General features: G+C 42.4%; 2 pseudogenes; one reads left to right on the top strand and one right to left on the bottom strand.

Moving 5' to 3' along the window:
• Positions 1-16,349: 16,349 nt before the first annotated feature.
• On the bottom strand, positions 16,350-18,158 carry LOC112932046 (transcriptional adapter 3-like; annotated as a pseudogene).
• Positions 18,159-22,682: 4,524 nt separating this feature from the next.
• Positions 22,683-24,729, top strand: LOC140596118 (protein SET-like; annotated as a pseudogene).
• The last annotated feature ends 1,474 nt before the right edge of the window (positions 24,730-26,203 follow it).

Here is a 26,203-nt window from a genome sequence, read left to right as displayed (position 1 = left end):
CTTGCTCTGATCAAAATCCTCTGGGGGCTTTCTCATCAAAGAGAAAATCCTCATCATGACACTCAGCCCTGTTTTACCTGGCAATTTTAATTTCCAGTAATAATTTGTACCTTAAACTTTGGCTGAATCCCTATCATGGATACTTCCACGAGGGTGGAAAGTTTGTGTACCTGTCCTCAAGGATTTAAAGCGGCAGTTGGGTTTATAAACCCCATTCAAATCACTGCCATTAGTTATGTAGGCTACAGTTAAAATGAGGCTACAATTAGTGTTGTGGTAAAGGAAGAGAACGTTCTCTTTTTTTAGATAAAAAAGATATTTATTTATTTATTCATGAGAGACAGAGAGAGAGAGAGATATGCAGAGACACAGGCAGAGGGAGAAACAGGCTCCATGCAGGGAGCCTGACGTGGGACTGGATCCTGGGTCTCCAGGATCACGCCCTGGGCTGAAGGTGACGCTAAACCACTGAGCCACCCGGGCTGCCCAGAAGAGAACTTTCCGCTAGTATTCAAGAATATTTGTAGGTAGGTGAGGTGGTAGAAGGGAAGGCTTTGTGGAGGAAATAGCATTTGCATTGGGCCTTACCAAGGAAAGTTCTCACTACCCAGCAAAAAGCATAGCCAAAGGCAGTCGATTCCAGGGCAGATTTGAAAAGCAGCAAGTTGTCTGGTTAGGAATAGAGTGGGTATAAAGAGGGGTGGCATGAGAGAAGACGGGAAGGTAAGGTGGAGCCAGATCATGGAAGACCTGGATCGCCAACCTAAGGTATTTGGGCTATAGATGGATGTGGAGTGGAGTGAAAAGACCATGGGTTTGGACACAAACCCGAGTTCAAATCTTGCCTGCATCACTGAGCAGGTCAGTGACTTTCAGTAAATTATTTTTCCTGATTTTATTTTTTTGAAGATTTTATTTATTTGTTCATGAGAGACACAGAGAGAGGCAGAGACATAGGCAGAGGGAGAAGGAGGCTCCCCGTGGGGAGCCCAGGGTCCAGGACCCTGGAATCCCCTGAGCTGAAGGCTGATGCTCAACCACTAAGCCACCCAGGCACCCCTATTTTTCCTCATTTTCAAAGAAGGAATGAAAATAGCTACATCACCTGGGTTGTGAGTAGTGAGTGGAATAAGAGTATCTGTGATGTGTTAGGAGAAACAGTGGTAGATTTGGGGGGGAAGGATGGAGGATCTCTACTTTAGGAAGTCTCATCTGTCAGGAGAGGGAAGAGGAAAGAGCCGGGCTTTAGTTCAAGTGAGAGATTACAGACACTGATGCCAAAACCGCAGCTTGCCAAAGGATCCCTTACACTGATGAGATCCCAAAGAAGGGTGGTGATATCCAAAGACTTTTCAGAAGTGGAATCAACGAGACATTTGATGAGCTGCGTGAAGCAAGGGAAAAAGACACCAAAGAGGACCCTGGGCTTTTGAACTTAACTGTGTAAAAATTATGTTGCTGTTAACTGAGCCTGGGAAGTCAGGAGCAGAACAGGTCTGGCATAAGGGTGGAGGAGCTACATTTTGGACTTCTGTGAGGAAATAGTAATTTCATGGAGAGTTGGGGAGAAGAGGAGATTTGGTAGCTATGGGGGAACTGGAGAAGATGCTAAGGTGGTTTTAGGGAGCTGTCAAGTCAGGGGCTTAGGGTAGCCTCAAAGGCACTAGAGCCCTGCCTTAAGAAGGTGCAGAAAGGAAGGTGAGGGTTTTTCAGAAACAATTTGGCATGTTGGAATATGTGCCTCAAGCGGGCAGGACTGTTCCCAAGACAGAAGCAGAGGTTTGAAGAGAAAAACCTGGGACTCTATTTCCCTATATTACAAGGCCCCCAGCAACTAATACAGAATTATAATATAGAACTCCAACTACTAGTGGAGCATCATAGCTCAGCTACATTGCAGGATTTAATACGGTTTTTATGGGCTGGATGGGAACCTGAGAATTAGCGTATAACATTCATTCTACAGGAAAAATGTGTTTTGAGTTCCAAACCACTAAGCCTTTGGAACACATTTCATTTGTGGGACTGCTTGCATTAAAATAATAGTAAGAATACTGTTCCACTGGATTCAGCCTTTCTGAAAAGCTATATGGTATTTAAAGCATATAGGAGCCCATCTGTTCTCCACGTGGAGGCTCCAGGATCAGCTTCATCAGCTGATTGGTGGCTGGTCCAACTGCTCTTGATTAACCCTTGAAGGGATCGTGATTCAGTCTGTTACAGGTGTCAGCTACTTCAGTCATTGCCTCTAGGCTCCCATCTAGGCGGAGGCCCATGGGTCAGTTTTTACCTCTCTTACCCTTCTCCAAAGAAAAGTCAGTTGGTAGAAGGGTGCTTTGGTTTAGTTGCCATTCAGCAGGCCTGGGGGCATCATGGGCATTTAGTACCCCTTTCAGGACCCCTCTATACCTCGATGTACAGAATGGCTCTGTAATGTTTTCTGATTGGCAACCCACCATTTTCTACAGTCCTGCCTTGTCAATTAGTCAATTGGCAAGCACCACTGGTCTCTCAAGGCCCTTCCTCTTCAACATTAGCTTTCTTGCCACCCAGGAGCTAATCTTAAGCAGTTAACTGATGTTGGGGATCACACTACTCCTGAAGGAGGAAACAACATCAGTCCATATGGCTTATGTCTTGTAGAGAAGCCATTCGCCTTCTGGTGGGGGTGAGTCAGAAGAGAAACACGGGATGTAGAGTATTTCTCAGAAACATTAAAGTAACTCCTTCTGTCTGGACATACTTGTGTCCAGTTTCCCGTTTTCTTCTGCTAGTTTTACCCTCCAAAGTATATTTCCAGAGAGGTGAAATGGTGCCAGATTGGGCTGACTATAGGTACGAAAATTTCAAGGATGGGGTGCCTGGGTGGCTCCAGTGGTTAAGCATCTGACTATTGATTTCAGCTCAGGTCATGATCTCACAGTCATGAGATCGACCCCAGTTTCAGGCTCTGCACTCAGAGAATCTGCTTCAGATTCTCTCTCTCCTTCTCTATCTGCCCCTCCTCCACTGGCTCCTGTGCACACACTCTCTCTCCCAAATAAATAAATCTTATAAAATTTTTCAAGGACAACAGTAGACATCACATTAAAATTAAAATGATATTGTATTTAAGGAGACACATACCAACTGATCAAGCATCATGGGGATCCTTTGAGATTCCTTATTCTGAAACTAATATCCTCTACTAGATTATGATTTTGAAATTTCATTCAATAATTCCTCTGGAGTTACCAGGCACAAAAGGTACTCAATTCTGTTCAGCAGAACTGGTATATATAACTATATATTAGATACTCAACTAAGCACCAGGGGATGAATTAGACATGACCTCTGTCCTCAGGATGTTCATGGTTTAGTGGCAAAAGTAGAAATGAAAATGGATTTCAATATAATGTGTTAGCAACACACACGAGGTACCATAGGTGCACGTTAGAGGTGCACTTAGCCCAACCTGGAAATTCAAGGAAGACTGCCTGAAGGAGATGACATATGAACTGATTCTTGAAGGAATACTTAGGACTAGGGTAAGAAAAGAAGACGGGAGAAGCTGCCTATGCAGAGTAAATGATGTAATCAAAGGTAGTAAGCGGGGATCCCTGGATGGCTCAGCGGGGATCCCTGGGTGGCTCAGCAGTTTAGTGCCTGCCTTTGACCCAAGGCATGATCCTGGAGTCCCGGGATCAGGTCCCACATCTGGCTCCCTGCATGGAGCCTGCTTCTCCCTCTCCCTGTGTCTCTGCCTCTCTCTCCCTGTGTCTCTCATGAATAAATAAATAAAATCTTTAACAAAAAAGGTAGTAAGCATCATGAAGTGTGCAATCAACTAGAAGTCTGAATTATCGTAGTATACGATAGAGGTGCAGGCACAAATGGCAAAAGGTAGAGCTTAGAAGGTCTGTTAAAGAATTGGAGCTTTCTTCTATAATTATGATGGAGATATTTAAGAATTGAAAGCCACAGGGGTGCCTGGGTGGCTCTGTCAGTTGAGCATCTGCCTTTGGCTCAGGTTATGATCTCGGGGTCCTGAGGTGGAATCCCAGTCAGGCTCCCTGCTTAGTGAGGAGTCTGCTTCTCCCTCTCCCTCTGCCCCTTCCCACTGCTTGTGTTCTCTCTGTCTCTGTCTCTCTCTCTCAAATAAATAAATAGTATTTTAAAAAACACAAAACAAAAAAGAATAAAAAGCCATGGATTATTTGTTATTCAGAGTCTACATATGAATTTGATGGAAAATTATTCAGAGATCTGATCTGCAAGTCTGAGTGACAGTTTATGGGGGTCAGGAAATCAAGTATATTTACACATACACAGACACATCAGTGCTGCCTGTTGGAAAGATCAGGAACATGGACAGAGACTTATGTAGGATATTGATACAGCATTATTTATAAATGGTAAAAATTAGAAACCATTTCGATGCCCAGGGATAGGGGAATGATTAAATGAACCAAGATACAGCTACGAGGTAATGAATTAGGCTGCCATTAAAAAGTCATACTTTGGATGGGAGCATTTGAGTGGCTCAGTTGGTTAAATGTCCAACTCTTAGCTCAGGTCTTGATCTCAGGGTTGTGAGTTCAAGCCCTGCCTTAGGTTCCACATTGGGTGTGGAGCCTACTTTAAAAAAGTCATACTTTGGAAGAGTGGGTAGTGATATAGAAAATGCCAGTGAAATACAACCTGAAGAAAGCAAGATACAGAGCAGCAAATATGGTCTGATCTCAATTTGAGGAAACACACACATACGTATGCACACATATGAAATCCGTGGGACTTGGTCTGATAATAGGAGATTGTTTTTCCTTCTTTTTATTCTTCTATTTTTTGTAACATGTTCTACTGTGGACATGTACTACATGCCCTCTATAAAAATAGCACTAACTAATATTATTCAGAAGATCAGAGATATAAACAGTGGAAATGGGGGAAAGCTTCCTGTAGACTCATCTTTTCTCATTTTCCTGAATTTTCCTTCTTTTTTATTGTTGGTCATATTCACTCAATCCATGAGAGATGTGGATGATTTGGAAAGGCTTTTATGAAGATTAACAGAGTCGATTAAAGGGCTGGCACACAGAGCTTGTTAGGGATATTTCAAAGAAGAAGGACTGTGGGGAAGAAAACCCACAGAAATGGCATATGACCAGTCACAACTGGAAGAATTTCAATGGGAAGTTGAAAACTAAAGAACAGAAGATTAAATTGCAGCTGGAGGGATTTAAGCTAGAGCTATTGCAAACAGTCTTGGAGGGCAATTTGTTAAACCAGGAAGTGGGTCACCAAGAAAGGATTAGATACTCAACGGTGTAGGGTGATTTTCAGTGTAGATTTATTTAAAGGTAGGGGGATAGATGAAATGACCTCATGCAATCTTTTTCAGCCAAAAACTCCTATCATGTTGGAGCAGGAGATAATGATGGTGACATCTTTTTAAAGGGAGAATGGGCAATTAGAAGTGAATGGGAATGTGAGCCGGTTATGTTTTCATTCCAATCTTCTGCCATGTACATTAGTAAAAGATCTGGGTATCACCAGGGCACCATCGAGTATTATCTATCATCAGCATGTAATGATGATAAATGGAGATTCCTTTTTTCACCATGGTGAAATGAATGAACTTCCAAAGTGTCTTTTCAGATTAGTTCTTTACTAGCTCTTAAAATATACCATCCCCAAGGACTTCTAAGTGACAGAATCCTGCAAATGGTGAGTCTTGGAACTGGAGCGCTGGGAGATTGGCTCAGGCCCAGGGACCCATTTAGCTGATGCTATGTTCCGAAATCACCCTGATTATAAAGCAGAGCTTCTCAGCATTGGATCTCATGCCAACTCAATGACTGGACTCTGCAAAGTTAATAGGAACTCAGAAAGCCTGTTGCAGCCACTGTAAGTTATTGCTGTCGTTCAGCTGGGGAATTGTTACTGTGAGGTATGGGGCTCTGTGCCCCAGATGAAAACACTGAGCCCAAAGGGAGTGGTGATCTTTCAGCAGGGGAAAAAGACCAAGTACCCCAAGAGCACTTGTGGGTGAGGACCTTCAGTAGTGTAAACTCAGGAGCAGTGAGAAAGCCCCCCTTACTTCTGATGGATTTCTGGGAAAGATGAATGGAGACCTGAAGTCTCTCTAACATGGAAAAGGGAATTCTTTAATTCTTTAATTCTCTAACCGAGGCTAGAGATTGTTTGCAAACACTCTTGGGAGGAGGACTAGAGTGATGGCATAACTCAGCTGCACCAAGGTGAACATGTAGGCAGGGGGCTCTAATGGGTAGGCATTTGTGGTGGAAGCTCTACTGTCTCTTCAGGGATGGTGGTTCAACATGGAAGCAGGGAGAGGCACTGGGAGGGTCTGGGGGACCTATTTTCCTTCCAATCTTGGCCCCAGGGCAGCACATTGGTGCAAGTGCATGGGTGCTCCTGTTTGAGTGCACATGGGCACAAGCTCATTATATTGCAAGATGATGAAAAAATCATAACACTTGCTGACCACCCAAGTACGCCAGACACTGGACACATGTTCTCCCACCCAGTCCTTATAAAGTCATTATTTATCCCCGTAGTGAGAAAATTGTGGCTCAGAGAGATTAAATTGCTTGTTCATGGTTTTAGAATATAAAGGAGTCTGCAAGTAAGGCCAGGTGGGGGCTGGGAGGTGGCCTGGGCTTCCAGCTTTGATTCACAACATCTCCAGATGAGATTATAGAAATAGCAGTCCAGTTCGTGTGTGCATTAAAAGCATTAATTGGTTAAACATAATCATCTAGAATAATTTACACATTTGGTGACTTCTACTGTAATTTCTGTTGGTTTTATTACAACAAGAGTCTTAATAAAATGAACCTGAGCCTCCCTGGCCCTCTGAGAGGCTCTTCCTCCACTGTGTCGGAGGAGAATCACCACCTGGCTGATACATGATTTCTCTGGAATGCTGATCTGATCTTGTCATTTGCTTAAACTCCTTTGATGGCTTCTAATTTCTTCTGTTTAAAGACTGCATTCTTTATCCCTGTCTTTAATAATCTCAACTCACCTGACCTGCCTGATCACATCTCCTGCTACTTTACTTCACACATCTTCTGCAAGCCTGGCCAAAACTTGGACTGGCTGTTCCCCCCAGTGTGTTCCCCCTCTTTGGTAACTCTGCTGACAGTTTTGGTTCCTCTCCTGGGATGTCTCCCCCTACTTCCCTACCTGGATAACTGCCATTCCTCCTCTAAAATAGCTATTTAAAGTGCTGGAAGAAAACCATATCTGGGGGCATCACAATGCCAGATTTCAGGTTGTACTACAAAGCTGTGGTCATCAAGACAGTGTGGTACTGGCACAAAAACAGACACATAGATCAATGGAACAGAATAGAGAACCCAGAAGTGGACCCTGAACTTTATGGTCAACTAAGATTCGATAAAGGAGGAAAGACTACCCATTGGAAGAAAGACAGTCTCTTCAATAAATGGTGCTGGGAAAATTGGACATCCACATGCAGAAGAATGAAACTAGACCACTCTCTTTCACCATACACAACGATAAACTCAAAATGGATGAAAGATCTAAATGTGAGATAAGATTCCATCAAAATCCTAGAGGAGAACACAGGCAACACCCTTTTTAAACTCGGCCACAGTAACTGCTTGCAAGATACTTCCACGAAGGCAAAAGAAACAAAAGCAAAAATGAACTATTGGGACTTCATCAAGATAAGAAGCTTTTGCACAGCAAAGGATACAGTCAACAAAACTAAAAGACAACCTACAGAATGGGAGAAGATATTTGCAAATGACATATCAGATAAAGGGCTAGTTTCCAAGATCTATAAAGAACTTATTAAACTCAACACCAAAGAAAGAAACAATCTAATCATGAAATGGGCAAAAGACATGAAGAGAAATCTCACAGAGGAAGACATAGACATGGCCAACACGCACATGAGAAAATGCTCTGCATCACTGGCCATCAGGGAAATACAAATCAAAACCACAATGAGATACCACCTCACACCAGTGAGAATGGGGAACATTAACAAGGCAGGAAACCACAAATGTTGGAGAGGATGTGGAGAACAGGGAACCCTCTTACACTGTTGGTGGGAATGTGAACTGGTGCAGCCACTCTGGAAAACTGTGTGGAGGTTCCTCAAAGAGTTCAAAATAGACCTGCCCTATGACCCAGCAATTGCACTGTTGGGGATTTACCCCAAAGATACAGATGCAATGAAACGCCGGGACAGCTGCACCCCAATGTTTATAGCAGCAATGTCCACAATAGGAAAACTATGGAAGGAGCCTCGGTGTCCATCGAAAGATGAATGGATAAAGAAGATGTGGTTTATGTATACAATGGAATATTACTCAGCCATTAGAAACGACAAATACCCACCATTTGCTTCAACGTGGATGGAACTGGAGGGTATTATGCTGAGTGAAATAAGTCAATCGGAGAAGGACAAACATTATATGTTCTCATTCATTTGGGGAAAAGGGAATATAAGGGAAGGGAGAAGAAACATGTGGGAAATATCAGAAAGGGAGACAGAACATGCAAGACTCCTAACTCTGGGAAACGAACTAGGGGTGGTGGAAGGGGAGGAGGGCAGGGGGTGGTGGTGAATGGGTGACAGGCACTGAGGGGGGCACTTGACGGGATGAGCACTGGGTGTTATTCTGTATGTTGGTAAATTGAACACCAACAAAAAATAAATTTATTAAAAAATAAATAAAAGTGCTGGGATAGAATGTGGATGGAGATGGGAAATTCAGTTTAAAGGAGCAATATCAGGTTTAACTGCATATAGTCAAAACTGCCCTCGAAATTTTACTGAAAATTTACTGAACCATCCCAAAGCACATGTTGCATGGTTTTGTTTATACAGTCTAGTACATAAATATGTATGTGAAAACTGTGTATCATTAAGCACCAGAATCACATTCAGAGCAGTGCAGTAAAATGCTGAAGCTGTGAGAAGTGGGGAAGGGAGATCCCATGAGGAAACCACAAATATATTTCTGTCTTCTCATGATCACCTAACTCTGGGACTCACTGAATCTTCCTGGTAGCCTGAATGATCAAATTCTCTCTCTCTGTCGGCCTTTCTTCCTTCAATGTAGACTCACCATTGTAATGCTATCTCACTATAGCTAAATATTCTGTGAATCTTTTCCTGACTCCCTTAGACAGTATCAGCCTCATAGAATTCTTTTTAAATTCCAGTGTAATTAACATACAGCATCATATTAGTTTCAGGTGTACAATATAGTGATTCAGCTTCATAGGATTCTGTTCCTATCTCTACCAAAGTACCTATCAGGTCTTGTCATAATTATTGAAGTATCTATTCTCCCCAGTGGACTGAGAACTCCTCCAAACATGACCCATATCATCTTTATTTCTCTACTCATAACACCCAGAATGTTTCTTAGCAAAGACAGGACCAGTGAGTGTTTCTCAAAGCATATTCCATTTTGAGCATCACACTCACCTAGGGCACCTCTTAAAATGCCAATTTGTGAAAGAGAAATAACAATTTAAATTTAATTTTTATTTAAGGTTCTGATTCAGCATTCCTTGGGCTGGATCCCAGAATCCCTAGTTTCAAGGCACTTCCCAGGAGATATTGATACAAATGGCCTTTTTTTCTATGCCTTCTCCATCTATGCCCCTGTGTCCATAGGTGTGATCTCCCCTATTGCCCATAAAGTAAGATATGGGGGAGGTGGGCATCAGAACCATGATGTAGGGAAGTGTTGATGGCACTGGAAGAGGACAGCTGGGGAGGAATTGGAAGGATGGCTTGAATTTTGCACAGAGATTCTGCATCCTGATCTGTGCACTTGAGTCAGGGTCACTGCAAACATTATATAGTGGCAGTAGTCATCATTCTGGCTCATTCTTTGGTACTCATTTCATCTTTTTCCTATCAAATTGCAGCAAGGCAAGTGGGGAAATTGCTCTCAGCTTAAGGTGTAAACCCTATTGGTCTGAGTACAAACCTCTCCCTTTTGCCAGTTATGGTTCAGACATTTTTACCTGCCTGAAATTCAAGTAAAGATTTGTTGGGAATCTTTTAGGAAACATTGTCCTTGCTTTCAAGAGATACGTTGTGGGCACCTGGGTGGCTCAGTGGTTGAGTGTCTGTCTTTGGCCCGGGTCGTGGTCCCAAGGTCCTGGGATTGAGTCCTGCATCAGGCTCCCTGTGGGGAGTCTGCTTCTTCCTCTGCCTATGTCTCTGCCTCTCTCTGTGTGTCTCTTATGAGTAAATAAATAAAATCTTTTCAAAAAGAGAGAGAGATATAGGTGTAAGCCAGAAAATATATGGCTCTGATTGCTGTTGACAATTTTCTCATGACTGTGGGGGAGAATGTAGCCTTATGATAAGAGCAGAAGATCTCTGGATAACAGACTACAGTGATTCAAAGAATCTGGGTCGTTGGTAACATTTTGAAAATTTGTGGTAAAACACACAGAACATAAGATTTACCATCTTCACACCATTTCTTCCTCTTCCTCAACTGAAACTGTATCCATTATCCATAACTCCCCTTTCTCCCTCCCCACCAGCCCTTGACAACCACCATTCTGCTTTCTGTACCTACGAATTCGACTGCTCTAGGAACCTCATATGAGAGAAATCATAAATATTTGTCCTTTTGTGACTGGCTTATTTCACTTAGCGTAATGTTTTCAAGGTTCAACCATGTTGTAGCAGATGTAAAAAAGTCCTCCATTGCTAATTCTGAATAAAATTCCATTGTATGTTTTTTTTCCCATTGTATGTTGATACCTCTTATGGTTTATGCATTTATCTGTCTATGGACACTTGGGTTGTTTCCAACTTCTGGCCATTGTGAATAATGTTGCTATGAACACAGGTGTACAAATATCTGAGTCCTTACTTTCAATTCCCTTTGGGTATATACCCAGACATGGAATTGCTGGATCATATGGTAATTCTACGTTTAATTTTTTGAGGGATCAGCATACCGATTTTTATAGCCTTTGCACCATTTTACATTCCCACCAGCAAAAGATGAGGGTTCCATTTTCTCCACTTCCTCACCAACACTGGTTATTTTGTTTGTTTTTCTTTTCAATAATAGCCATCCTTATGGATGTAAAGTGGTATGTCACTATGGTTTGAATTTGCATTTCCCTACTGACTAGCGATTTGAGCATCTTCTCATGTACTTATTGGCCATTTGTATACCTTCTTTGAAAAAATTTCTATTCGAGTCCTTTGTCCCTTTTTAAACCAGGTGGTTTGGTTTTTTATTGTTGAATTGTACTTGATGATATTTTAAACTGCTGACTCAACCAACCTTGAAGCCTTTTCTGACTTTTTGCTCCCAGTTATGCAATCTTGTAAACCAACTTGTGGTCAACAGAATAATGGCTCATTGTGTTCGTGGTAATTTGTTGTAGCAGCTATGAGAAACTAATACACTACCTGATTGGGTAATTTGTTATAGCAGCTATGAGAAACTAATACACTACCTGATTGGGTTTTTTTATTTTTACTTTTAAAATTTAATTTTATTTATTTATTCATGAGAGACAGAAAGGCAGAGACATAGGCAGAGGGAGAAGTAGGCTTCCTGCAGAGAGCCTGATGTGGGACTCGATCCCAGGACCCCGGAATCACACCTTGAGCCAAAGGCAGATGCTCAATCACTGAGCCACCCAGGTGCCCCACTACCTGATTGTTTAAGTCAGAGCAGCCCTTGGGGTTGGTTGATTCAGCAGTTGAAAGGTATCATCAAGTGCAGCTCAACAGTGGCAGCTGGATGGCTCAGTCGGTTAAGTGTCCACCTTTGGCTCAGGTCATGATCCAGGGGTCCTAAGATCAAGCTCCATGTTGGGCTTCCTGCTCAGCAAGGAGTCTACTTCTCCCTCTCCTGCCCCTGTTCATGCTTACTCTCTCAAATAAATAAAATATTTTTTTAAGTCCAATTCAACAATAAAAAAAGTTGCCTGATTTAAAAGGGGGCAAAGTTTTTCTGTTATTTATAGTCAGGAGCATCTTAACTGGTACATCAGGTAAATCAACCATAGAATAGCTGATCCCAGGATTTCAGTGAGTTCTAACTGCACAGCAACCATGTTTAGGGAGTTTGATAATAGGCAGTCATTGCATAATAGGGGACTGGTAAGGAAAAGAAATTCTGATGTACATTATGGTTAGAGAACAACTGGAATCACACTCTAACATTTGGTTAATGAACGAATGATTTTTTTTTGTTTAATTTGATTATTGGTGTTTATAATTTCCTCCTCAGTTTAATGATTCTGTCATACTGACCTTCGGGGGCTGTATATTCTTCACCAGACTCTGGGTTGACATGTGTGTTTGAGAGTGAATATGCATAGAACTTGATTATTGCCCCAGAGGCTTATCTTATAAACTTAGACTTTTTTTTTCCAAACACTCTCTTGCTTCCCTAAGGGACCTTCTCCTTCCCTGTTATTTGTTGTTCAATCACTAGGCTGAGCTTAGTGCCCAAACAACAGATCTTTCTCATCAGGTCCCAGAGGAAAGAAGCCAAGTCCATTCATCTTGGACCCCCAAGTCCCCAGATCACTAATAAAATATACACTGTGTAAGCTCCCCGGGTCCAGGTTCTGATTCCATATTGGATGGGTAGAAGTCCTTACCTTAAAACAAACCAAAAAACCAAAACAGACAGGCTTGTTTCCCTTGCTCTCTTCATGTCTAGAATTCATGTTAAAATAGGGCTTCCTGCCTTTATTCTCAGATGAGAGTGTGGGAAATTACAGAGGAGTGCTGAAAAGATTATAAAAGACCCTGCAGCTTACTTTGAAGGGAGAAGAACAACCTTCTGGAAAACCTATAAGCCATCCCTGTGCCTAGAAATAAAGCTGATTCCTGGAATAAGATTTTCCATTAATCAGGTATCTGTCTTCCCATGATGAGCTCTGGTCAACTGGAGATGCAATCATTTTTCTTTCCAGGCTAGCTAATGATCCAAGTTGTGAAGCCTTCACACCCCTGGTTTCTCCCCAGTCACCCCAGGCTGTTGGGCTTGTGGACTCCTCACAGCAGGTCAATCACTAAAGCGAAAATATTGTCCTTGACAACTGCCACTCAAAAATCATAAGAAAATGTGTATTTCTGTGAAAACAAGTCTCCTATGACCTGCTTAACTCCAAACTCCAGGGCTCAAGAGGTAAAGCAGGCCTGTGCATGTGGGTCTGCCCCATCACATGTCCTTCAAAATGAACTTCAGATGCAGAACTTAACTATAAGTTTGTGTTTTGAAGGAAGACAGGTGTGGGTTCAAGGTTTGACTCTCGTCCAATACTAGCTGAAAGTCATTTTGAGGTTGTGTAACCATTCCAGGCCTTGATGTCATTATCCATTAAATGGGAATAACAGGATTTACTTCACAGGGTTGTTGTGGGCATTCAATGAGATCACATGTATACAAATACTCAGTAAAGGTGAAGGGAATTGGGAAAATGTTTGTTGTGGTTGCTTGGGGGAAATCATAATTTCTGACTGCAATTTTACTATAAACTCTTGATGAACAGCTCTGGAACTCCAGCTCAAATTCTATAACCAGAGAGCACAGTTCTTGCTCTTATAGTATTTTACCAACTCACTGTTTTTCAGTTCTGTTAACTCTGAGTTAACAGATTATTTTAGGGAGAAAGCAGCTTGTCTGCAGCAAAGTAAGTATTAACTCTACCAGGTATCAGGTTACTATTTAATGTAGAGGATCCTACTTCTCATTTGGCCAGTCATTCCATTCCAATTGTGTCATCTCTCATCCCAGTGAACCCCAGGGCTAGCTTGACCAGGCTGGCTGAACAGGTGGCCCCTTCCTCTCCCACTGCTTCATGTGTTATTTTATATCACCTTCATCTTGTGGGAATGTTAAGGTTCAAGGGGAATATGAATCTGTCCCTGTTTGAACTACAGACTATAGAAAGATCAAGGTCTATTCCATTCTACTTCCCAGATAGTCCACTAATATCAGTTTCCTTATCCAAAAGAGGCATATGGGATCATCTAAATGATCACAACAACCTCTAAGAGTGCCTAATGTACACCCCAGAAGTGAGTGAAAAAGAGCTTGGTCTTATCATTCAATAGGAGGTATAATAGACCTTAAATCAATATCAGATCTCAGCACCTGTGCCTTTCAGCATCACTTCGCCTTAACCTGGTAGTTAGAAAGGAATACATAGCCATATATGTGGCTCAGATGAATAAAAAAGTAGCAACGACATAAACCCACAAACCCCTCCTATTTGGGATGTTATTTCAGCTACTTGTAACAGAGACCCAAACTGACAGTGGCTTCAAGCAAATAGATGTTTCCTCCTCATGTTATAGTTTGGAGTAGCATTCCAGGCTGCATGGCAACTCTGCCGCATGAGGTTGTCTTGGGATCCAGACTCTTACTATCCCGTGGTTCAACCGATCCTAGAGTATTCCCCTGGTCCACATGGCTCACCAAAGGCTTGTCAGTCCCCACGAGACTCTTCCAATTGTGAAATCCTTAAAATCCTTTAATAGTGTTTGTTAAGTAGCTACTGTTCTGAAACTCCTCCTTATACTCTGGCTGGCCCATCCCCTCCTGTCCTTCACTATACTCCCCATCATCTAGCAACTAAAGGGTTAAGGCCTGACCCTGCTCCAGGGCTAAGCCATGGTTCATCCTAATGGGTTAGAGCAGGCCAATACAGGTGGTAACCTATTTTGAGTTTCACTCCTGTGCTAAAGATAAGGGATGCGCCAGCAGGAAGTGGACTCAGGATTTTTCATTACTTGATCATATATACCTGAGACCTAGGATTAGCAAGCATCCCACAAACCTGGTCATGCCTGACATTTTCATTTCTCTCTAAAACGTGAGAGGTTTTCTTGTAATTAAGTCAGGAAGCTGGCAAGAAAGGGAACCAGTGACGTCATTAATCAGGTATAAAGATACAATGACAAGGAATGACATCCTGATCCACGTCAAAGGGAAATTTAAGAAAGACTGTTCTAAAAAGGGAACTTGGAGAAGCCATTGAATGATTTTTTTAAGAGTTTTATTTATTTATTCATGAGAGACATAGAAAGAGAGGCAGAGACATAGGCAGAGGGACCAGCAGGCTCCCTCAGGAGCCTGATGTGGGATTTGCTCCCAGGACCCTGGGATCATGACCTGAGCCAAATGCAGATGCTCAACCACTGAGCCACCCAGGTGAATGAGATTTTTAAAGAGAGGATCTAGGGTGCCTGGGTGGTTCAGTCAGTTAAGTGTCTGCCTTCCACTCAGGTCTTGAATCTGGAGTCCCAGGAATTTGCTTCTCCATCTCCCCTCACCTCTCTTTATGTCTCTCTCTCTCTCTCTCTCAAATAAATAAATAAAATGTTAAGAAATATATAATAAAAAAATAATGGCAGGGTCTGGGGCTAGGGCTGGCAAAAGAGAGAGAGAGACAGTCTTCTGCAAGAAAATGTAATGAGAGTAGTCCAGATGGAATCTCTAAGTGAAGATATTGGTAAACTTAAAAGACAGAATTATAAATGAGCACATTCCCTCCTCACCCAGGCACAAAGAGGCCTGCTGATTGGCCTCCTCTCTGTTATTTCCCAGAGGAATACCAAACATGCAGTGTGTGTGGAGACTCAAAATAATGTCATAAAGCTAATCACGCCCTGATGCACCCTTTGCCCCATCAATATTCTGTCCTGCCTTCACGTTCCCAAGGAAGCACAAGAAAACCGGGCTCAGGCAAGTTCCTTAGCCTCCCTGAGCTTTGACGATATTCTTCTGTACAACCAGGATGATGTTAGCTACCTTTCAAGGTGGTTTGAGATTTAAATGAGAAAATGCACCGAAGTATCCTGTGGCCCTGGTGAATGGTAGGGACTCAGAAATCTTTAGCTGCCTCTTCCTCACTTCCTGGACATTTCTAGGTCACTGGCTATTCCCAAAAATAAGAATTCAAGCTCAGCACAGACCTCCTACCCAACTTTACATTCTCAGTCTTTTTTTTTTTTAACTTTTTAAAAAACCACAGCACTTTACTTTTAGCTTTGCACATTACAAAACCAAAAGGGAGAAGCCCTTGAGGGAGAGAGGAGTGGGGGTGGGGGATAGTAAAGAGGGGGAAGCCCAGTGTGGGCCCCAGCCCAGCCCAGCAGGGCCTCCCATGTCCTGGCTGTACAGAGCTAGGCCAAAAGACCTCAGGGAACGGCCACAGTCCTCTAGAGACTGTCACGATTTGACATTTAACAGGCACCCACAGGCCTGAGGTTCAGGCAGCCCAAAGAAGGAAGTGGGCTTCCCACCCCTCCTTCCCCCAGGCCAGGGGAAGGCGGCTTGCGACAGGGGTGACGGCTACCCATCCAGCAGCTTTAGGATGCTCTCACGCTCCTTCCGAGTCTTCCAGGCCTGGTCCTTCTCCTTCTTGGTTGGGGTCCGCTTCTTCTGCTGGGCAGCTGTGATCTTCCGGAAGGCGTCCATGACCTTGCTGTCTGCCATGCGGACCCTCTGCCTCAGCTCCTGCCGGCTTACCTCCCTTTGCCCAGCCTCAGCATGTCGTGCTTCTCCGCACAGTTATGGGCACTGAGTGCCTTCAGCTCGGCCTGCCGTTTGTGCAGCTCGGCAAGGATGTCATCTTCTGAGTCCTCTGCAGGGCGGTCCTCAAACTCCAGCAGGCCCTGGGCAATCAGCTCCTCCTTGATGCAGCTCTCCAGGGACTTGGTATGTGGCACACTGAAGGGCTTGTTCTGATTGTGGGGAGAGGTGCTTGCCCCATCGTCCCCTGATTCCTTCCCAGACATGTCAGGAATAGGAGAGTCCTCCATAGGGGAAGTGATATTTTCCTTTACTAGGGCCTGTAGGAGGCGCTGCATCAGAGCACCAAAGGGGCACCCATCTTCAGGCTGCTCATGCTGGGCCTCAGACTTCTTCAGCAGGGCATCCACATCTTTAGTGTGCAGTTGGCTCAGCGGCCCCATAAGGCCTTTTTTCTTGTCAGTCACGGCTGCTGCCCAGGCCCCATCCTTCTGTTCCTCCAGCAGGTCCTGCTGCGCCCAGCGTTGGGAGTAGTGCTTCCTCAGGGGTGGGAGCTTGTAATGTTCAGCCTCATCTTCTGGGGGTTTCAGTAGTTTCTCTAGTGTGCATACTTTCTCACTGGTGATATCAGCACAGTAGGGCTCTACAGAAGCCCAGAACCTGATCATTCTTGGGGGTCCGTGGCACGTTGTGGGACCCAGGAAATTTAACAAAAATCCCCTACCCCTGGACAAGCAGAGCAGGACTAACTCCGTTTTGTGCTACACCCGCCACCTCCTGTATGACCCCCACATGACTTGCTTATTGCTTAAGGCGCTGCCCCACCCTAGTCAAGCCGCTGGGCACACCCTTACCAGAAATCGGCTCATAACAATGTAACCCCGCCTTGTGCCCGCCAAAACTGCACGTCAATTCTGACCAAAGTCATAGGCCAGTTCAAATGGATACTATAGGGTAAAATGTTATTCAATTGGCCACCTGCGTGTGGACCGACATGACTGTGCAACTTTCTGCATAAGTTACAATCCCATTGGCCACTGGCTCCTATAAAGCTGCTACGCCTCTTAGCCTTGGGGTCCAAGTCCCTGTTCCGCTGTGTTGGGTATACCTGGACGCAAGCTCGAGCTTGTAAATAAACCCTCATGTGTTTGCATCGATGTTGGCTCCTTGGTGGTTTCTCGGATTCGTAATCTTGGGCACAACAACGTCAGTTGGGTCATCAGTGAATTCATATTCCTGGATCTTGGGTTGAAGGGTTTTGGATTTGGACCACCTGGGACCAGGGCCTGGCCCATGTCCCACCTTCCCTTCCAGTTTCTGCTTCTTCATCTTTTCATGTTTGGGGGGAGCTCCGAGCTCATGGTCTCCACCCAGCTTCAGGAATCATCGATCACCTTTCTTTTCCTGCTAGTCAGTGAGGATCTGGGTTTCAGCCTCGAGAACCTGCAGCCGCTGGCTGGCAGAGGAAAGCAGGGTCTCAAGCTCCAGCTGCAGAGTGTCCAGCTCTTCAATGCTGATGCCATCATCCTCAGAGTGGGCTAGCACAGCCTTGTAGTGTGGATGGACCTTCAGGTGGTCCACAGCCTTAAAGTCATGGAACTGCAAGGGGCAGTCCTTCAGTTCACTCATGGCCTAGGATATGGGACCCTGTGGAACTCTGGGGATGTTCTGAGGATTATGAAAGGATGCTTGTCAAGAGCCCAGTTCAGTGCCTGGCACTGAAGTGCACCTGTTTAATGACTGGCCCCGCCTGTGGGTCACCCCAGTGACTTGCCTTCAGGGTCCCCTTCTTCTAGGGCCTCAGTCTTTCTAAAAGGCTGCATCAAAATTAGCCAAATGTCTGCCTTATAAAACCCAAGCCTGGATCAGGCCACCCCATCTGCCATCCCTGCTCTTTTCCCCAGGAAAAGAGAGAGCTCTGCTGGACTGAACCACACCAGCAAGTCCTTTGGTGCTGCAAGATCTACAAATGATTCCCCAACCTGGGACCACCCTTTGATCTGTCAGCCTCCACAGTCTTTCAACCCCTTAGTCTCTGCCTCACCGCCAGCCTCTCTCCATCACAGAGCACCTCTTCTCTGAGTCACTAAGAAAACAGATACTGCCTACAAGTTAATTGGCATCTGGACTCCACTTTTATCTCTTTGCAACCAGATTTGGCAGAAGAGGAGTCCTGCTTCTTATCCAAACTTGATCATCCCCCTTGTACGTGGATCCCATCCATTTCAAACCTGAGGACCATATCCCATCTTTTATCCTCTTTTTCTCTTGTTTCAAACACTCCCTTTCTACTAACTCCTTCTCATCAGCATTTTAAACATGTTCAAATAGCCACCCTCTTTTCAAAACTGGCAATGTCATTGACATATGAAGTTATATTAGTTTCATGCATACAACAGAACAATTTGGTATTTGTGTGTATTGCAAAATGATCATCACGATGTCTAGTTAACATCTGTCACCATGCATAGTTAAAATATTTATTTTTTTCTGGTGATGAGCACTTTTAATATCTACTCTCTTTGCAACTCTTGGATATGCAATATGGTATTATTGACTATGGTCTTCCTGTTGTACATTATGTCCCCATGACTTATTTATTTTATAACTAGAGCTTTGTACCTTTTGACACCCTTCCCCATTTCACCCAACCCTTGGTCACCAGTTCAGGCAACCACCAATCTGTTCTCTGTATCCATAAGCCTGTCTTGTTCTTTAGATCCTACATAGAAATGAAATCATACTGTATTTGTCTTGCTCTGCCTGACTTACTTCACTTTAGCATAATGACTTCAAGATCCATCCATGTCTTTGCAAATGGCAGAATTTCCTTCTTTCCTACTATCTTTAAAAAAGCAAACAAACAAACTTTCACAGTTGATGCTTTGTTCCACTCTAGCCCTTACCTTTTCTTTACAGCTAAGCCTCCTGAAAGAAGCTTCATTTCGTCCCTCAGCCAATTTCTCTTCTGCTCCCAATATTCCACTTTCCAAAGTCACCAATGGCTTCCTTGTGTTTGATCCAAAAGACAATTGTATTTACTTATTCTTTCTCTGCTTGTGATAAAGAAAAGGAATAGGAAAGTAGATACTATTCTTATCCTTATTTTATGGATGAAGAAATGAAGGCTAGCAAGTTTAAGAAATTTCCTAGAGCCCTGGAGGTATCCAAGGTACCACTGGGATTTTTTTTAAAGAATTTATTTATTTATTCATAAGAGACACAGAGAGAAAGGCAGAAACATAGGCAGAGGGAGTAGCAGGCTCTCCACAGGGAACCTGATGCGGGACTCCATCCCAGGACCCCAGGATCATGCCCTGAGCAGTAGGCAGGAGTTCCCGCCACTGGGATTTGAACCTAGGTCTGTTGCCTGGCTTTCCAACATCTCTTACATTAGTATTGTCTGTCTCATTTGCAGGTTTCTTTTCATCATTGGAGTATCCCTGACCTCAATCCTCACCTTGTATCTATCTATACTCAGTCCCTGGGTGATCTCTTCTAATTGCATGACTTTGAATATTATAAAGGGATGGCCAACAATTCTTCCCATTATGGTATGTACATGTCATTCCTCCTATGAGGAGGTGGTGTCTATTTCTCTTCCTTGAATATGGGCTGACCCTGGAACTTGCTTTGACTGGTAGAATGGGGTGAAATGTGTCTTGCACATCTAAACCCACACTAGTATCTGCTTCTTGAAAGACCCAAATTGATCCACCTATCATGTGCTCCATTGAAGGGTCATGGAGATACTGCTAGGATCACTGGACCAACAGAGGCTTGGAAGTTGGACAAAGCCACTGAAGGCAGGAACCACTTGCATGCAGTGTATGTCAGTCCAGGAAGACCAGACCAGCCATCCTGCAGCAAAGACAAGCAGAGACAAGCAGAGTGTGATCCCATTGTCAGTTGGTTATCCAAATTCTACTTTCTAGGAGCATCTGTTAACTTTTCCCTATATCACCTACATTCCATTGAGGTGGAGAGCTCCTGAACAAGATTAGACCAACTACAGTAAATAAAGAGGCCTTATTTTTTATACATGTTTATGTAGTATAATGATTATTCACATACGGAAAAGAGGACATGAAATAATTACTTTTCATGAAACCATCCAAACCTCTTTATGGTTTTTGGTCTTTCAAGCCAGTGAATTGAAATAAATGAGTTGAAAGATCTGGCTTTAGTCTTATCTTGGCTTTTCACTAGCTTTGAGTGCCTGGAAAACTTGCTGGCCTCAAGCTTATTTCCTCATCCTCATCCATAAAATAGCATCATCTATTTCCCTGTGCACATCACATGATTATGGTGAGGACAAATCATGTATTTCAGCAGCCATATGTAAATTTATTTTGTTAATTTTATAAAATATTATGCAAGTTTGAGGTTATTTTTAAAAATCCATTATAGCTTGAAAATGTTGATCCACTCTTCAGACTGCTTTTTTTTATCCTGAGTCTACCTTTTATATAATGATGCCCTCTGCTGTTCTCTTATATATCTTTTCTTTTTCTTTTATTTTATTTTAAAAGATTTTATTTATTTATTCATGAGAGAGACACAGAGAGAGAGAGGCAGAGACACAGGCAGAGGGAGAAGCAGGCTCCACGCAGAGAGCCTGATGTGGGACTCGATGCAGGGTCTCCAGGATCATGCCCTGGGCTGCAGGCGGTGCTAAACCACTGCGCCACCAGGGCTGCCCTATCTTTTCTTTTTAATTGAAGTATAATTGACATATAACATTATGTTAGTTTCAAGTGTGCTTTGATACTTGTATACACTATGAAATGGTCACCAGAAGTCTGGTTTCCCCCTGTCACCATATAAATTCACTATTTATGCAAAACAATATTATTACTATAGTCACCATGCTGTACATTACATCCCCAATGACTTACTTGTTTTATGACTGAACGTTTGTACCTCTTGATCCCCTGTTCCCACTACTACCACCCCCAAGCCCCTCACTCTGGCGAAGATCAGTTTGTTTTCTGCATCTATGGGTTTTGTTTTGTTTGTTCATTTTGTGTTAATTAGCACAAATTGTGAATTAGTGCTTTCTTTTAGATTTCATATATAAGTGAAATTGTGTGGTATTTGTCGTTCTCTGCCTGACTTATTTCACTTAGCATGATACCCTCTAGGTTCATCCATGTTGTCTCAAATTGCAAAGTTTCATTCTCTTTTATAGCTGAGTAGTATTTCAACTGCGTGGGACACACACATCTTTGTCCTTTCATCCATCTGTGGATATTTTGGTTGCTTCCATATCTTGGCTGTTGTAAATAATGCTGCAATGAACATAGGGTGTAGATATCACTTTGAATTAGTGTTTTCTTTTTCTTCACATATATATCCAGAAGTAGAATTTCTGGATCATATAGTACTACTATTTTTAGTTTTTTGAGGAACCTCCATACTGTTTTCCACAGTGGCTGCACCAGTTTGCATTCCCATCAACAGTACACAAGGGATCCTCTCCATCTGTCCCTCCCCCATCTCGTTCTTTCTCTAAAAATAAATAAATAAATCTTTAAAAAATGTTAAAAAGAATAGAAGAGCTATTGGTGCATGGCATCTACCCAGCCACCCAAGACAGAAACTCAAAGTCAGTTTTAATTCTGACTCAAAGTCAGTTTTAATTCTCTCCTTCATTCACTACATAAAATATGTCATGTGGTCTCATGGGGTCTACTTTCTTAATCTATCTCATTGTCTTCTCCATTTGGACTGCCCTCATTTATGCCTCCTGTCTTTTTTAGCCTGTGTTATTTCAATAGCCTCGTAAGTGTTTTAATACGCTCCAGGTTTGCTTACCTTTCCTTCCTTCAATCACTGGAATAAAATTCTTTGTTAAATGCTGACATATCCCAGACAGTATGCTAGCTATGGAGAATTAAAAGAGAAGCAGACATAGTCTATGCATTATAAGGACTCAAAACCTAGTAGAAAGAGACGAATCTGTAAACAAATGAGGAATTCTGGTTCCTCCAAAATATCACAAAAGCAATCTGTTGATGAGACAAAGCTGAGTTTATTCTCTCCACAGTAAAGGGGAGAACTAGCTCAGAGACTTCATAGCATCTGTAAGCAGTGAAGATGAAGTCAGGATATTTATGAGATTTTGAAGCCTTGTTAACGGTAGATCGTTCAATGGAGAAGGGACTTGGTTATGATTGGATAAGAATCATGGTAAAAGAGTTTAAGATTGGTGGACCTTGCAGGTGAGGATTTTGAGGAGGGGGTTCAAAGAGTCTTTGGGTATAAACTCTTGGTTGGTGTTTTCTATTGATGAGTATATGGTTTTCTCAGTAAGTTCCTGAAATGCACAATAAGGTTTATTTGCAACTTTTGTCTTTCCAGGCAAGAATTTCCTGGAACGGTGATGATGTACATAACAAAGAGTGTGGGTGTAGAGGGGTTCACTTCTCAAAAGGAAAAGCATAATAGACACATGTGCGAGGTACTGTGAGAAATGAAGGAGGATTCAGTGATCCCTGGAGTCAGAATAGGCAGGAATCAAATAAAGTGTTATGAACTTGAACGGTCTCTTAAAAGATGAATATTCCATGGATATACCACATTTTGTTACTCATTTATCAGTTGATAGACTTTTGGGTTGTTTCTACTTTTTTGGCTATTATGAATAACACTGCTATGAACATTCTTGTACACATATTTTTTTTGTGAACATACATTTTAATTTCTCTTGGGCCTATACCCAGGAGTGGAATTGTTAGATCATATGGAAATTCTATGTTTAACTTTTTGAGGACTTGCCATACTATTTTCCAAAGAGGCCACACCATTTTATATTTCTATCATCTTGCCAGCACTTGCTATTTTTCTTAATTATAGCCATCCTAGTGGTGTAAAGTGGTATCTCATTGTAGCTTTGATTTGCATTTCCCTAATAAACTAGTGATGTTGAGCACTTTTTCATGTTCTTGTTAGCCATTTCTAGATCTTCTTTGGGGAAATGTCTTTTCAAATCCTTTGCTTGTTGGATTTTTATTTAGGTTATTTGTCTTTCAATTGTTGAATTGTAAAAGATAATTACTCAGGATAAAAGTCCTTGGTCAGATATATGATTTGCAAATATTGTCTACAATACTGTGGATTGTTTTTTTCCCTTTTTTTGTTGGTATCTTCTGAAGCACAGAAGTTTTACATTTTTTGTTGATATGAAAGTCACAGAACATAAAATTGACCGTTTTAAAGTGAACAACTCAAGGCCATTTGGTACATTTAATTTCTTTTTTTAAAAAGACTTTATTTGCCCTTCCCGCTCCCCCCGCCCCCCCCCGCCCCCCCGCAGATCACGGAGCAGCACCGTGTCGGAAAAGGAGCTCAACTCCAACCAAGACGGGGCCGACAAGACCTCCGAAAAAGCAATTGAACATATTGATGAAGTACAAAAGGAAATAGACAGACTTAATGAACAAGCCAGTGAGGAGATTTTGAAAGTAGAACAGAAATATAACAAACTCCGCCAACCATTTTTTTCAGAAGAGGTCGGAATTGATCACCAAAATCCCCAATTTTGGGGTAACAACATTTGTCAACCATCCACAAGTGTCTGCACTGCTTGGGGAGGAGGATGAAGAGGCGCTGCATTATTTGACAAGAGTCGAAGTGACAGAATTTGAAGATTTTAAATCAGGTTACAGAATAGATTTCTATTTTGATAAAAACCCTTACTTCGAAAATAAAGTTCTCTCCAAAGAATTTCATCTGAATGAGAGTGGTGATCCATCGTCAAAGTCCACTGAAATCAAATGGAAATCTGGAAAGGATTTGATGAAACGTTCAAGTCAAACGCAGAATAAAGCCAGCAGGAAGAGACAGCAGGAGGAACCAGAGAGCTTCTTCACCTGGTTTACTGACCATTCTGATGCAGGTGCAGATGAGTTAGGAGAGGTCATCAAAGATGATATTTGGCCAAATCCATTACAGTACTACCTGGTTCCTGATATGGATGATGAAGAAGGAGAAGGAGAAGAAGAAGATGATGATGATGAAGAAGAAGAAGGATTGGAAGATATTGATGAAGAAGGAGATGAGGATGAAGGTGAAGAAGATGAAGATGATGATGAGGGGGAGGAAGGAGAGGGGGATGAAGGAGAAGATGACTAATTTGGAACACTGATGGATTCCAACCTTCCTTTTTTAATTTTCTCCAGTCCCTGGGAGCAAGTTGCGTCTCCCCCCCCCCCCCCCCCCCCCGCTCTTGTGCTCATTTGCCCTGTTTTTTGAAGTCTCTTTTCTCTCCCTTTATACCATTGTTCTCAACTTATTTTGGGGGGAAATACTTTGAGCAGAATACAGCGGGAAAAGAATCTCTACCCCTTTCTGTTCCAAATTCATTTTTATTCCTTCCTGTCTCAACAAAAACTTTATGGAATCAACACCACCGTGCTCTGTGGGAAAAAAGAAAAACCTTCTGCTCCCTTAGCTCTGCTGGAAGCTGGAGTGTGCTAGGCCCCTGTGTAGTAGTGCATAGAATTCTGGCTTTTTTCCTCCTTTCTCTGTATATTGGGCTTAGAGATTACACTGTGTCTCTATGTGAATATGGACAGTTAGCATTTACCAACATGTACCTGTCTACTTTCTCTTGTTTAAAAAAAGAAAAAAAAAACTTTAAAAAAAATGGGGTTATAGAAGGTCAGCAAAGGGTGGGTTTGAGATGTTCGGGTGGGTTAAGTGGGCATTTTGACAACATGGCTTCTCCTTTGGCATGTTTAATTGTGATGTTTAACGGACATCCTTGCAGTTTAAGATGACACTTTTAAAATAAAACTCTCCTAATGATGACTTGAGCCCTGTCACTCGATGGGAGAATCAGCAGAACCTGTAGGATCTTATTTGGAATTGACATTCTCTATTGTAATTTTGTTCCTGTTTATTTTTAAATTTTCTTTTTGTTTCACTGGAAAGGAAAGATGCTCAGTTTTAAACGTTAAAAGTGTACAAGTTGCTTTGTTACAATAAAACTAAATGTGTACACACAAAAAAATAAAAGATTTTATTTATTTATTCATGAGAGAGAGAGAGAGAGAGAGAGAGAGAGGCAGAGACACAGGCAGAGGGAGAAGCAGGCTCCATGCAGGGAGCCTGATGCAGGACTCAATCCCAGGACTCCAGGATCACACCCTGGGCCGAAGGCAGGTGCCAAACTGTTAAGCCACCCAGGGATCCCAAGTACATTTAATTTCTTTTCTTGACTAATTGGCTGGACTTGAACTTCTAGTATATTCAACATTTTAAATAGCAGTAGTGAAAACAGTCATCTTGTTCCTAATCTTAGGGGAATACTTTCAGTCTTTTCATGATTATGCTATTAGCTGTAGGCTTTTTATAAATGCCCATTATCATGCTAAGAAAGTTACCTTATATTCTTATTTTATTGAAAATTTCAATCAAGAAAAGGTGGTTGGATTCTATTAGTTGCTTTTTCTGCCTTAATTAAATTCATCATGTGATTTTATTTCTTCTTTCTGTTATTGTGATGTACTACATTGATTAACGTTCTTAGGCTAAACAACACTTTTTTCCTGCGATGTATCCTACTTTCTCTGGTCCTTTTAATATGCTGATAGATTCAGTTTGCTAGTATTTTGTCAAGAATGTTTGAATCTATATTCCTATAGGGTATTTGTCTGTAGTTTTCTTGT

The sequence above is a fragment of the Vulpes vulpes genome, chromosome X (genome assembly GCF_048418805.1).
Source record: "Vulpes vulpes isolate BD-2025 chromosome X, VulVul3, whole genome shotgun sequence".
Taxonomy (NCBI): Eukaryota; Metazoa; Chordata; class Mammalia; order Carnivora; family Canidae; genus Vulpes; species Vulpes vulpes.
This window is presented reverse-complemented; position numbering and strand designations above follow the sequence as displayed.